Here is a 13,448-nt window from a genome sequence, read left to right on the forward strand (position 1 = left end):
ATGCGGGTCAGGAAGCAACAGTTAGAACTGGACATGGAACAACAGACTGGTTCCAAATAGGAAAAAGAGTACGTCAAGGCTGTATATTGTCACTGAGCTTATTTTACTTATTGGGAGAGTACATCATGAGAAACACTGTGCTGGATGAAGCACAAGCTGGAATCAGGATTGCAGGGAGAAATATCAGTAACCTCAGATACGCAGATGACACCACCCTTATAGCAAAAAGTGAAGAAGAACTAAAGAGCTTCTTGAAGAAAGTGAAAGAGGAGAGTGAAAAAGTTGGCTTAAAGCTCAATATTCAGAAAACTAAGATCATGGCATCCGGTCCCATCACTTCATGGCAAAAAGATGGAGAAACAGTGGAGACAGTGGTTGACTTTATTTTTGGGGACTCCAAAATCACTGCAGATGGTGATTGCAGCCATGAAATTAAAAGACACTTACTCCTTGGAAGGAACATTATGACAAACCTGGATAGCATATTAAAAAGCAGAGACATTACTTTTCCAACAAAGGTCCATCTAGTCAAGGCTATGGTTTTTCCAGTGGTCATGTATGGTTTCGAGAGTTGGACTATAAAGAAAGCTGAGCACTGAAAATTTGATGCTTTTGAAAGTCTCTGATGCTGGGAGGGATTGGGGCAAGAGGAAAAGGGGATGACAGAGGATGAGATGGCTGGATGGCATCACCGAATCGATGGACATGGGTTTGGGTGAACTCCAGGAGTTGGTGATGGACAGGGAGGCCTGGTGTGTGGCAATTCATGGGGTCGCTGCTGAACTGTGGTGTTGCAGAAGGCTCTTGAGAGTCCCTTGGACTGCAAGGAGATCAAACCAGTCTATCCTAAAGGAAATGAGTCCTGAATATTCATTGGAAGGCCTGATGTTGAAGCTGAAGCTCCAATACTTTGGCCATCTGATGCGAAGAGCTGACTCATTTGAAAATACCCTGATGCTGGGAAAGATTGAAGGCAGGAGGAGAAGGGGACGACAGAGGATGAGATGGTTGGATGGCATCACCGACTCAATGGACATGAGTTTGAGTAAACTCTGGGAATTGGTCATGGTCAGGGAGGCCTGGAATGCTGCAGTCCATGGGGTCGCAAAGAGTGATACACGACTGAACTGAACTGACCAACATTGGAGTGTTTCTTACAAAAGTGAACTGAAGTTTTCCCTTCCCCTTTAACAAGGCTTTCTAGCCCATGGGTCAGAACACTAGACCTGTGGGTCAAATCCTTCCCACTATGTGTTTTTTGTATAAGCATAAATAAAGTTTTATTTAAACACAACCACACTCAGTTATTTATACATCATCTATGGATGCTTTCCCACCATAATGGTAGGTTTTGGTAGTGTACAATCTGTCATGTGCTTAGTTGCTCAGTGGTGTCCAACTCTTTGTGACCCCATGGACTGTAGCCTGCCAGGCTCCTCTATCCATGGGATTTTCCAGGCAAGGATACTGGAGTGGGTTGCAGTGCCCTTCTCCAGGGTATCTTCTGAATCCAGGGATCAATCCCAGGTCTCCTGCATTGCAGGCAGATTCATTACCATTTGAGCCTCCAGGGAATCCCTACAAAGGTAAAAATATTTACTATCTGGCTCTTCTGGGAAGTTTTGCTGACCACTGTTCTACACTGTTGAGTTTATGCTGTCATGTTTGACTCTTCAGGTCCTTTCCTGACAATTTTTCCCCATCCAAGCCATTTGTGGAAGTGCACAAAAATCAGCCTCATTTTCCAAAGTCTCGACATCTTTTTTTTCTGATGCTTTGAAATTTGCCTTACCACATTTCTGTTTACCCAAGTAACCGGTCAGAGAATGAGTTAATGCTACATTTGTGGTACAAAATGTAATTATAGACCCAAGAAAGAACAAAAAAATAATTCACATAGAAAAGATCTGGAACATTCTCTCAGTTTTGAGGAGGGCTGTATAGCACAGCTGGGGCATTGACAGAATTTCAGAGCTGACAAGGGAATTGTGTGAGCAAAGAAAAGGAGACTGTAGGAGACAAGGTGGATACTTAGAACAGCAGAGAACCAATCTGCAAGGTTAGGTCAAAGCAGTAGGATATGAACATTACTTTTTCATGTTGTTTTGTGATTCTAATTCTGTAACTGCTGAAATGTCTGGGACATATTGTGCGTGCATTATGCAGAACAAGAAGGAAAAGACAGAGTCAGCAAAAAGATGTCCAAGATAACCTGCTGTGACAAGCAAAACAGATGAGAGGCTTGTATGACAAAAATAGATTCTACAGCCCACAGCCTATTCCTGATGTTGACAGAGGCCGAGGAGATGTGCATAATATGGGCATTTATCAAGGTGATGTCAAAGGATGGTGGGAATTCAATCTAAGATTGTGATACTCAAAGGAGAAAGAAAGACTTTTGAATATAGTTGCTGTTTAGTCACTAAGTCATGTCTTGCTCTTTTGCTATCCCATGGACTGTAGCTCACCAGGCTCCATTATCCATTGGATTTTCCAGTCAAGATACTGCAGTGGGTTGCCATTTCCTTCTCCAGGGGATCTTCCTGACCCAAGGATCAAACCCGTGTCTCCTGCTTGGCAGGCAGATTCTTTACCACTGAGTCACCTGGGAAGCCCTTGTAATGTAGAGATTATCACAAAGAAAAAAATCTATCATTAAAAGTTTATCACAGTGGACTGTCTTAAATATGTCAAAACTTTAAAAACTACCACAAAAAGAGGATGTTTGGGAGTAATATGTCAAAATTTTTAAAGGAATTTGAGGTAAAATTTTCCAGTTTCATCAGACTATGACAAGTAAGTAATGATTTCATTAACTCTACAGTTTACTGGAAAAATCTAGTCATATGATTTTAAAAAGCATTGCAAGTTATGCATTAATATTTAATTCCTTTATATTTGTGTGGTTATCTTATACCATTTCCACATGTGGTGGCTATGAATCTCAACCCATAAACTTGAGTGCTTGCGAAATAGTCCATTATTTTCTGTAATTCAATTTTCTTTCTAATTACAAATCCTTTTCCATTCAGTCACTCAGTTTTTCTTCCATCCCCAAAGCAATTCCGTGGTTCCAGTATCTTGATTCAGTGCCGAGGCACTGTGGGAGGGGACACTTTCCTTTCCCAAATCATCTCTCTTCACTAACATCTCTTATTCTTGACCATAGTGTTGCCTCAGGACCATAAACTCTCTCCAGCTTCCATATCTTGATCGGGACCCAGCTACTCTGAAAGACTGCCTTTGGTTCTTCTTACTAGAATCACCACATAGTCAGTTCTCTTCAGAATTTTGTTTCTCCCTCTGCAGAGGCATTTCCTGGGAAGCAGAAGATAAACTCTACTGTGTCAGAATTCACAGTCCTCTTTTTCTCACTTCATTAATGTCAAGGTAATCTCTTTTATGAGCCTGGGATAGGAATGACTCCTCAAAATGCTCTGCCTAGCTCCATCCCTGTCCTTTCCTGTGGGAAATCAGTTGCTCAATGGCATGAGTCAGACGCTTTTGAGCTGGAGAGGAATTTAGTTAGCTTAACGGGTATATTTTACAAAGCTGACACCAAGGAAACAGCCCATAGAATTGCAGGATTCATTAAAGACAAGAGAATTCAACAAATAAATAAATGCATTCAGAATCATAGGAACTAGGATAATCGGAGTTATCCTTTTTTGGATTAAAAAAAAAGGTACAATTTCAGGTATCAGTGTTTACTTATAGATGAACATAGATACATGTACATGTGAGTTTGTGTACCCAGACATATACTTTTTAATTGCCCTCCAAGAAGTCTTAAAAGCAATGGCATCCTGAAAGTAATGAGTACACATCTGGTTCCCAGACTATAGTTTCTAAATCCATTCTCCAATTTAAAAAACAACAACAACAAGAGAAATAACACAGTTTCTTAGGAGGATGGCTGACTCCACGGCTTGGGCTAGGAAACTATAAGATGAACATAGAACATTCTGTCATAACAGAAAGTTAGAGAGCTTATTCAAAGGTTGATTGGGACATTGAAAAAAAAAAAAAAAAGAACAACAGATGTTGACCTGAAGGTGGCCTACTGACTAAATAAATAAAAATAATAATTTGTTAGAGGAAAATAGAAGTGGATGAAAAAAATCTCTACCTTATAGTAGAATGTCAACTGACAAATATAGAAGGAATAGTGGAATTGGAAAAGTCACCATTTGGCAATCATTGTCATAAAAATTGACACAGAATAGATTCCTCAGTGGATGCTAAAATTAGTAGATTAAGAATTGATTAGGAACAGATATTTACATGGTCTCAGTGTATCTTCTTACATTTTATTTACTTTGTTGTGTGTGTGTTAGAGAAGGCAATGGCACCCCACTCCAGTACTCTTGCCTGGAAAATCACACGGATGGAGGAGCCGTGTGGGCTGCAGTCCATGGGGTCGCTAAGAGTTGGACACGACTGAGCGACTTCACTTTTGCTTTTCACTTTCATGCATTGGAGAAGGAAATGGCAACCCACTCCAGTGTTCTTGCCTGGAGAATCCCAGGGACAGTGGAGCCTGGTGGGCTGCCGTCTATGGGGTCACACAGAGTCGGACACAGCTGAAGAGACTTAGCAGCAGCAGCAGTGTGTGTTAGTCACTCAGTCATGTCAGACTCTATGATCCTATGGACTGTAGCCCATCCATGGAATTCTCCAGGCAAGAATACTGGAGGGGTTGCCATTTCCTCCTCCAGGGGATCTTCCTGACCCAGGGATAGAACTTGGGTCTCCTGTATTGCAGGCAGGTTCTTTACCAACTGAACCACCATGGAAGCCATTTTATTTGTTAATCAACAAGTTGCAAGAAAATTATTAACTTTAGAAAGTAGAAATCTGGCAGACATCATTTTAAACAAGTGGTAAAATTTAACATCACCAATTATGGGACAAATCCTTTGTCCCTAATGGGACAGGCTGAGAAGAACACTGCATTACCTCTGTGATATTCCTGCCAAAAAATGCACAACTGGAAGCAAGTTATATGAAAACATCATTGAACACCTATATATTAAAGAAGAAAGTTAAGGCCATATGAAAAACTAAGTTAAAAGAATCAAAAACATATGCTCTCTAAATGCAATATGTGATTCTGGATTAGTTTATGGGCCAGTAGAGCAATGAAGAAAAGGAAAAAAGTTGCTTTATTATACAAAGAACTTCTAAAAATACCAAAATTGGAATGTCTGAGGATTGTACTATAGTACTAGTAAAGAACCCATCTGCAATGCAGGAGACCCTGGTTCAATTCCTGGGTTGGGAAGTTCCCCTAGAAATGCGATAAGCTACCCATTCCAGTATTCTTAGGCTTCCCTGGTGGCTCAGACAGTAAAGAATCTAACTGCAATGTGGGAGTCCTGGGTTCAATCTCTGGGTTGGGAAGATTCCCTGGAGGAGGACATAGCAACCCACTCCAGTATTCTTGCCTGAAGAATTCCCATGGACAGAAGAGCCCGGTGGGCTACAGTCCATAGGATCGCAAACAGTCAGACACGACTGAACGACTAAGCACGGCACAGCACATTGTATTCATATTAATTTATTTACTGAGTATACTAGAGTGATAGAGGAGAATGCCCTTCCTTTTAGAAAACATAATGAAAAATTTGGGAATTTAGGGCCTGGTACTTTCAACGTCCAAGTACAAACTGTGAAGGTTTATAACAGGGTTCTCCAGAGAAATAAAACCAGTAGCATATATAGAGATATATAAAAGAAGGCATTTTGGCAGCTGGTTCACATGATTATGGAGGCTGAGATATGCCATGATATGCCATCTGCAAGCTGGAGAAACAGGAAAGCCAGTGACAGACTTCAGTTCAAGTCTGAAGAACCAAGAACAAGTGAAAGTGAAAGTGAAGTCGCTCAGTCATGTCCTACTCTTTGCGACCCCGTGGACTGTAGCCAACCAGGCTCCTCTGTCCATGGGATTTTCCAGGCAAGAATACTGGAGTGGGTTGCCATTTCCTTCTCCAGGAGATCTTCCTGACCCAGGGATTGAACCTGGGTCTCCTGCATTGTAGGCAGACACTTTACCATCTGAGCCACCAGGGAAGTCCCCAACTCTAGGGCTCAGATGTTGAAGCCCAAGAAGAAATGGGTGTCCCCACTCAAGGACAGAGAGAGAGAGAGAGAGAGAGTTCACCCTTCCTCCTCCTCTTTGTTCTTCTTGGGCCCTCAGTAGTGGATGATGCTCACCACCTTGGTGAGGGTGGATCTTCTCCCTCAGTCTACTAACTCAAATGCTAAAGTCTTCCAGAAACACCCTAATAGACACATCTGGAAAGAGTGATTTACCAACTATCTCAGTATCTCTTGGTCCAGTCAAGTTAACATATAGGGTTAACCATCACAATGTGGTACTGGAATATTCTCAAGACACTTCTGAAAATTTTAAATTATTTCAAAACTAAAAGTTAATCCAAAAATAATGCTGTTGCTGTGTCTTGAAACTCAATCTCTCTTTTACCTCCTCACTGCTTTTCTCAATTTTTTCCTAAGGGCTAACAAGTTTATAAAATAAATGCCAGAAAACCATGTAGAAAAACCCTTACTTTCTACCTGTCCATATAACTCTTTTTCAAGTGAGAAAGGAAAGTAAAAATTTCAGATGTAAACTTCTCACAGGATACATGTTATCACATGAGAATAGTTTCCATTCTCTTAGCCATTAAATAAATCAAGTATATAAACCTGTAAAGTCTATAAAAGTGTCAATTACTTAGTTATAATTTTCTGCAGTAAGTTGTTCCAATTATCCTTAGGAAGTAGAGGTGTATGAAAATGTAATCTGGAAAACTGCTGAATGAGCAAGTATTAAAGTCAATACGGTTGTTCCTTGGTGTCTGCAGAGGATTGATCCAGGATCCTCCCGTGGATAACAAAACCCATGGATGCTCAGGTTTCCTAAATAAAATGGCATAGTATTTGCATGTAACCTATGCACATCCTCCAATAAACTTTAAATTACCTCTAGAATAATTATAATACCTAATAAAATGTAAACATTATGCAAGTAGTTACTAACACAATATAAATGCTATGTAAGCAGTTGCAACAAATTCAAATTTTGCATTTTGAAATTTTTTCCCAAATATTTTCCATTCACAGTTGATTAAATTCAAAGATGAAGTATCCTGTGAATGTGTGTGTTCAGTCGCTCAATCATGTCTGAGTCTTTGCAACCCCATGGACTGCAGCCTACCAGGCTCTTCTGTCCATGGCATTTTCCAGGCAAGAATATCAGAATGGGTTGCCATTTCCTTCTTCAGAGGATCTTCCCAACTCAGGGATCAAACCCAGGTCTCCTGTGTCTCCTGCACTGCAGGTAGATTCTTTACCCGCTGAACCATGGGGGAAGCGAATGGATTTAATTAAATATGAAGCCAAAGGCACATAGTAACAACATAGAATAAACTTAACGGTAAAAAAATCAGAAGTTGCCTTAAAATTAGTTTTATAATTTTATCATTAACACTTTACTAGTCAGAGTTCTGGATTTTAACATGATCATGCAAGAACAATTATTTTTCAGCATGCCAAACAGCCAGATTGCTCCTCTGGGCACAGTAATACGCACTAGGAATCTAAACATGTACCTGCTTTAAACAGATTACCGAAGAAGCAAGATAGCAGTATACTGCTACTGATGAAGTTACTTCACGTTATTCAGGATTGTGTAATTTGTATAGAAAAGGAAAACTTATCTTCTCTTTCATTTCTAGACTCAAAGATTTGGTTGATGGTGGTGATCAATTTCACTGAACCAATCCTATGAATTAAAGCTTTGTGCCATACTGAAGATGTTGTTTAGTCACTGAGTTATTTCCGACTCTTCCTGACCCCATGGACTGCAGCACAGCAGGCGCCTCTGTCCTCCAATATCTCTCAGAGTTTGCTCAAAGTCATGTCCATTGTGTCAGTGATGCTATCTAACCATGTCATCCTCTGCCACCCTCTTCTCCTTTGCCTTCAATCTTTTCCAGCATCAGGGTCTTTTCCAGTGAGTTGGCTCTGCATCAGGTGGCCGAAGTGTTAGATTTTCAGCTTCCTCATCGGTCCTTCCAATGAATATTCAGGGTTGATTTCCTTTAGGATTGACTGGTTTGATCTCCTTGCTGTCCAAGGAACTCTCAAGAGTCTTATCCAGCACCACCACTTGAAAACATCAATTCTTTGGCTATGTACAGAGGCCCCTGGTGGACTACAGAGAGTTGGACACAACTGAAGTGACTTAGCACAGATGCACAGCCTTCTTTATGGTCCAACTTTCACATCCATACATGATGACTGGAAAAAACATAGCTTTGACTGTATGGACCTTTATCAGCAAAATGATGTCTCTGCTTTATAACATGCTGTCTAGTTGTCATAGCTTTTCTTCCAAGGAGCAAACATCTTTTAATTCCGTGGCTGCAGTCACCATCTGCAGTGATTTCGGAGCCCAAGAAAATAATATCTGTCTGTTTCTAATTTTTCCCCTTCTAGTTGCCATGAAGTAATGGGACCAGTTGCCATAATCTTCATTTTCTGAATATTCAGTTTTAAGCCACCTTTTTCACTCTCCTTTTTGTCTTTATCATAGGCTCCTCTCCTTTAGGACGTGTCCTATAGACACTTCATATTACCATGCCTAAAACTAAACTAACTTTTTTATGTAGGATAAGAGTACCAATCTATTTATATCAAGGGTTATATAATGTTACCTAAAATTTAACTTCTAAGTCTAGGTGACTATTTATTTATGTTTAATAAGTACTTGAGTACTCTCAATTATAAATATCTCTTAATTATTATTGAGAGAGAATTTTCCATGGGTCTCTCATTTCTGAACTTCTTGCAGGCAAAGGTATTCAGAGTTTTTTCATGACTGTCTTTTCCCAGTGGTTTGTATAGCAACAGCCTTGCGAGATGGAGAAATTGTCTTTTCTAGAGCAGATGACACATTTCTTTGTTGTCAAATATAATAAAGATAATGCATTTCTCCAGGGCAGAGCTTGTACAGGCTTTCCTGAAGCCCATTGTAAAAAGCTGGAGATTCCTAAGATCAGTTTCTTAGCTGTGACTGAATCAGGTATGGGTGATTCATTCTGAGGTAAAATTCCTCTCCAGCTGTGAACCTATGAAACCAGACAAGTTATGTGCTCACAAAATATAATAGTGTGACAGGCAGAGGATAGACATTCCCATTTTAACAGGGAGAAATGATAAAGAATCTAGTCTCAAGGAAGTCCAAAATTTATCTGGGGAAATTCTTTCAGAATTTCAGGTCCAAAATACTCCTCTTTGCCTCAATGCACTGTCCGCCAGGCTTCCGATGTGGTGGCCTCAATTTCTGGGCCCCATGGGATGGTGGTGTTGCCCCCTCAGCCCTGGGTTAGAGTCCGGTCCCACTGAAACCAGGGGTGAGACAGATGCATCTTGAGGACATGTGCCCTCTGCACTTGTGGTGGTGTGGCAACCCTGCTGATGACCTGTGTCACTCCTGTGGTCAGTCTTCCATTTGCTTCAAGGAAAATGCACGTTCCCAGCCAGAGAGTTTTATTGTCCTATTCCTTAGAGTCCCAGAAATCTGAGAGACTTGCTTTGTTTCATTCCCTCTCTGTCCTCTTCAGTCCACCTTGGCAGTGTTTCCACTGAATAACCCCTTCTCCAGTCCTTTCTTCTGCTGAGATTGCCTGTTGAATCCAGCCAGATGGAATCACGTAAGACCCACATGAATGAGTCACACCCATAATCTCTTCATTTCCTAATCTTTATTGAAATATAGTTGATTTACAATGTTGTTTTAGTTTCAGATGTACAGAAAAGTGATTCACTTATACATACCCATGTATCTATTCTATTTCAGATTCTTTTCCCAGTTAGGTTATTACAGAATATGGTGGTGGTGGTTTAGTCGCTAAATCGTGTCCAACTCTTTGCAAGTCCATGGACTAGAGCCTGCCAGGCTCCTCTGACAATGGAATTTTCCAGGCAAGAATACTGCAAGAATACAGTACCTTCTTCAGGGGATCTTTCCAACCCAGGAATCGAACCCTCATATCCTGCTGGGCAGGCAGATACTTGTCATTTGGGAAACCATAGTACAGAATATAGTTTCTTGGCAATTTCTTTTAATATGAAAGAACATTCTCTCTAAAATTTAAAAAATGTAATTTTAGTGCTTTCAAAAGTGAAATAGTCAAGTTGTATTTATTTTTGTAATTTTTGTTAAAAATATTAATAATTTTCAACAGTTAATATGAAATAATTTTGAATTATGTGAATTTACAGTTATTTTTTGAGCAAAGACCAAAATTTGCTTCAGTTTGAGGGTCTTGCCTTAGATTGCTTATCTTCAAGTACATTTTTTATTTTTTATATTTTCAACAGTATTTAGTCAGCATTTCTATCATGCCTCTAAGAATGTTTGTAAAACTGATATGTTTCTTCAAGATATCACATCTTTAGGCAGATGCAGAAAATATCACATATAAACTTTGAGTTCTTCCAAAGTATTTCATCACTTCTCTGGGTCCAGCTGAGGTCTCCTGATAACAAAATTCAAACTATGTGCTTCACATAGCATAAAAATGTTTCAAAATTATCTGCCAAAATTCTGCTTGAAAAGCCTCCTTCTTAATCAGTCATTCTAATGACATTATCATACTATTTTCCTCCATAAACTTTTTACTCGAGGCTTAAAAATACCAGTTGCTTTTTCAAAAGTCAAAATGTGTACTTTTAAAAAATAACAAGTGTAAGAATAGCAAAAACTCATTAATTTCAACCTTATTTTCTTCCTCTGATAATTCAACAATATGTACTATAAATATCATTTTCATCTTAGATATTTTTTCTCTGAACAATCTGGCCAAACAGATAAATAATACTTACTTTCAAATTTTGTGAAAAATTTCTTCTCTCACTTGATTATCCATTAAGTTAATAATCTGATTTTGATTTCTTAACCCTAAGCAGTGATAGAATTTTATCTTTTAAAATATATCTTATATATTTGGCCATTTTAACATCTATTTTGAAATGATTTCTATTGTCATAAAATTTTTATTTATTTCTTTGATCAATGTGCTGTTTATGCTTTGAAAAACATCATAGTGATTAGCTAATTATTGACCAAATTACATATTCTCTAATAATGCCATATTTTGATGAATGCTTATTTATATTTGTATAATACTATTTATTGGTAATTTGCTCTTTATTCATCCCTTTTAATTTCAGTTCTAGTAATTAAATGTGTGCTTTTCTTTTCTGTGTAAGCAAAATTCCATATTATTTTAAAAGAAAATCAAAGTGTTTTTAGTAACAGCTTTGGCCAAAACTGATCTTAACAATTGTTTGTGAAACATGTAACAACAACCTGAAATATAATATTCAAGTTCTGTTTTTCTCTTCTTCATTTGAAATAATTTTGGTGTTTAATGAAATATTGAATATTCTACTATGCTTATCCAATAGAAAATTCTCAGACTTTAAATTGAGCCAGAATGTGTTTAACCAGAATCATTCTTATACTGTGAAAATGTGTAATATCCATTTTCCAGGGTCATAATTTAAAGAGCATACTAACACTAGTGATACTGTATTTCTTTTCTCAATTTCATGTTTTTATGAAACAAATTTTTTTTAAATAACAAGCCAGAGTTGCATTGTTATGAAACTGATATACAAATATTATCTTCCTCATTCTCATCATTCTGATCAGCAATAAAATTTTTATTAAATATTTAGAATTTGCATTGCCTGTCCCAGTTGCAAATTCAATGAGAATAATTATATTGCTCATTCTCACTCTTTTGATCAGTAGTTATAACTTTTTAAAATAAAAAATTTTAATCTTCTGTTTGTAAGTTTTGTGTAAATCATACTTCACAGAAGTCAGCTTCCTTTCAATATCCTGTTTTGCTTCTTTTTTTTTTAAAATGCAAGCCATCCTTCTCTTTGAAGATATTCTGTTTATTATATTTTTTTCAGGTTTTTACCTTTTTTGCATTCTGATTTTCTATTTTATATTTCTATCAAGATATCAACTTGTATCAGTATCAGAAAGATTAAAAATTAAGTAGAATGATATACCAATTGACACAATTTGAATATATTTTAGTAAAAATATTAAGCACATGTAAGAATGAAAAGTTAAAGTCAATTAAATGTTAAATCTATTTTTATTCCACCTAAAAATTCTATTAAATGTAAAAAGAAAGTTATAATTAAGAAATGTGAACATTTATAAAATGTTTAAGCCATTTAATTAACTCAAATTTTTTAAATAAAAACACTTCATAAAAATTTAACTATTAACCTTTCTAGAATTCAATATCTATATGGGAATATGAAAATCAGTATTACTCTTCAAGCATATTATTGCAAACACATTTAAATACAAATTTAAAAGCAGCAAATTATGAAATATTGTCAAATGTTCTCCAGTCACTATCACAGTTGCTGTTAATACAGCACTGATTTGTAAGCACTCACACGCACACACACACACAAAACAACTGTAGTTTAAAGAAAAAAGAAGAAAATCAGTAATTGGCACCACTGGAAACCACATTTTGTAATGTAAGAATTTATTGCATTCATGAGGTTTGAGAGGAAAAATTCGAAAGTTTAAATTTCTCATTTTTTCTTTCCTAAGCTATTCTGTCATTCAGGTCCTCCCAACTTCCCAACCCATCTTTGGTAGCTTCACAACCCACAGGCTTTGACAACACTGAATTCAGCTGCATTGTTTAGAGTGCGTAGACCCCTGACCAAAAAGTGTTTCTGGGGTAATTAAAGTCATTATCTGGAATTACTGATGATCTCTTATTTCCAGAGCTGAGGGCCAAATGTCAGAAGAGTTGCCTCTGTCTTCTTTACCACAATGTTGTATGAGTGTGCTTGAGGTTCCAAGGGCTCCTTGGTGGTATGAGGGACCCCCACCTCCCTGGATCTTAGGCTAGTACAAGACCCTAAGATCTTGTTTGTTTGCACTTTGCATATGTTGTGTTTTTTAAAAACTGAAGGTTTGTAGTAACCCTGCATTAAGCAATTCTACCAGAGCCGGTTTTCCAGCATCATTGACTCACTTTGTGCCTTTGTGTTACATTTTAATAATTCTCACTGTATTCCAAACTTTATCGTTATTATTATATTTGTTATGATGCTCTGTGATCAGCGATCTTGGATGTTGCTCTTGCAAAAAGATTATGACTTGCTGAAGGCTCAGATGATGGTTAGTATTTTTAGCAATAAAATATTTTTTAAAATTGAGCTGTAGTTGGTTTTCAATACTGTGTTAGTTTTAGGAGTACAGCAAAGTGATTCATATACATATATATATATATACACATACACATATATAACATCTATTTCAGAATCTGAAAAAGAATATATGTGTATAATAACCTATAATGGAAAATAACCTTTTTCATTAT

At 37.6% G+C, this 13,448-nt stretch overlaps 1 non-coding gene across 1 annotated transcript; it reads right to left on the reverse strand.

The window, feature by feature from the left end:
- Positions 1-6,002: 6,002 nt before the first annotated feature.
- TRNAC-ACA (transfer RNA cysteine (anticodon ACA)) lies at positions 6,003-6,075 on the reverse strand. Its single transcript has one exon. It is a non-coding gene; the product is annotated as a tRNA-Cys (tRNA).
- Positions 6,076-13,448: the final 7,373 nt, after the last annotated feature.

This window comes from Bubalus kerabau, chromosome 2 (assembly GCF_029407905.1).
Source record: "Bubalus kerabau isolate K-KA32 ecotype Philippines breed swamp buffalo chromosome 2, PCC_UOA_SB_1v2, whole genome shotgun sequence".
NCBI lineage: Eukaryota > Metazoa > Chordata > Mammalia > Artiodactyla > Bovidae > Bubalus > Bubalus kerabau.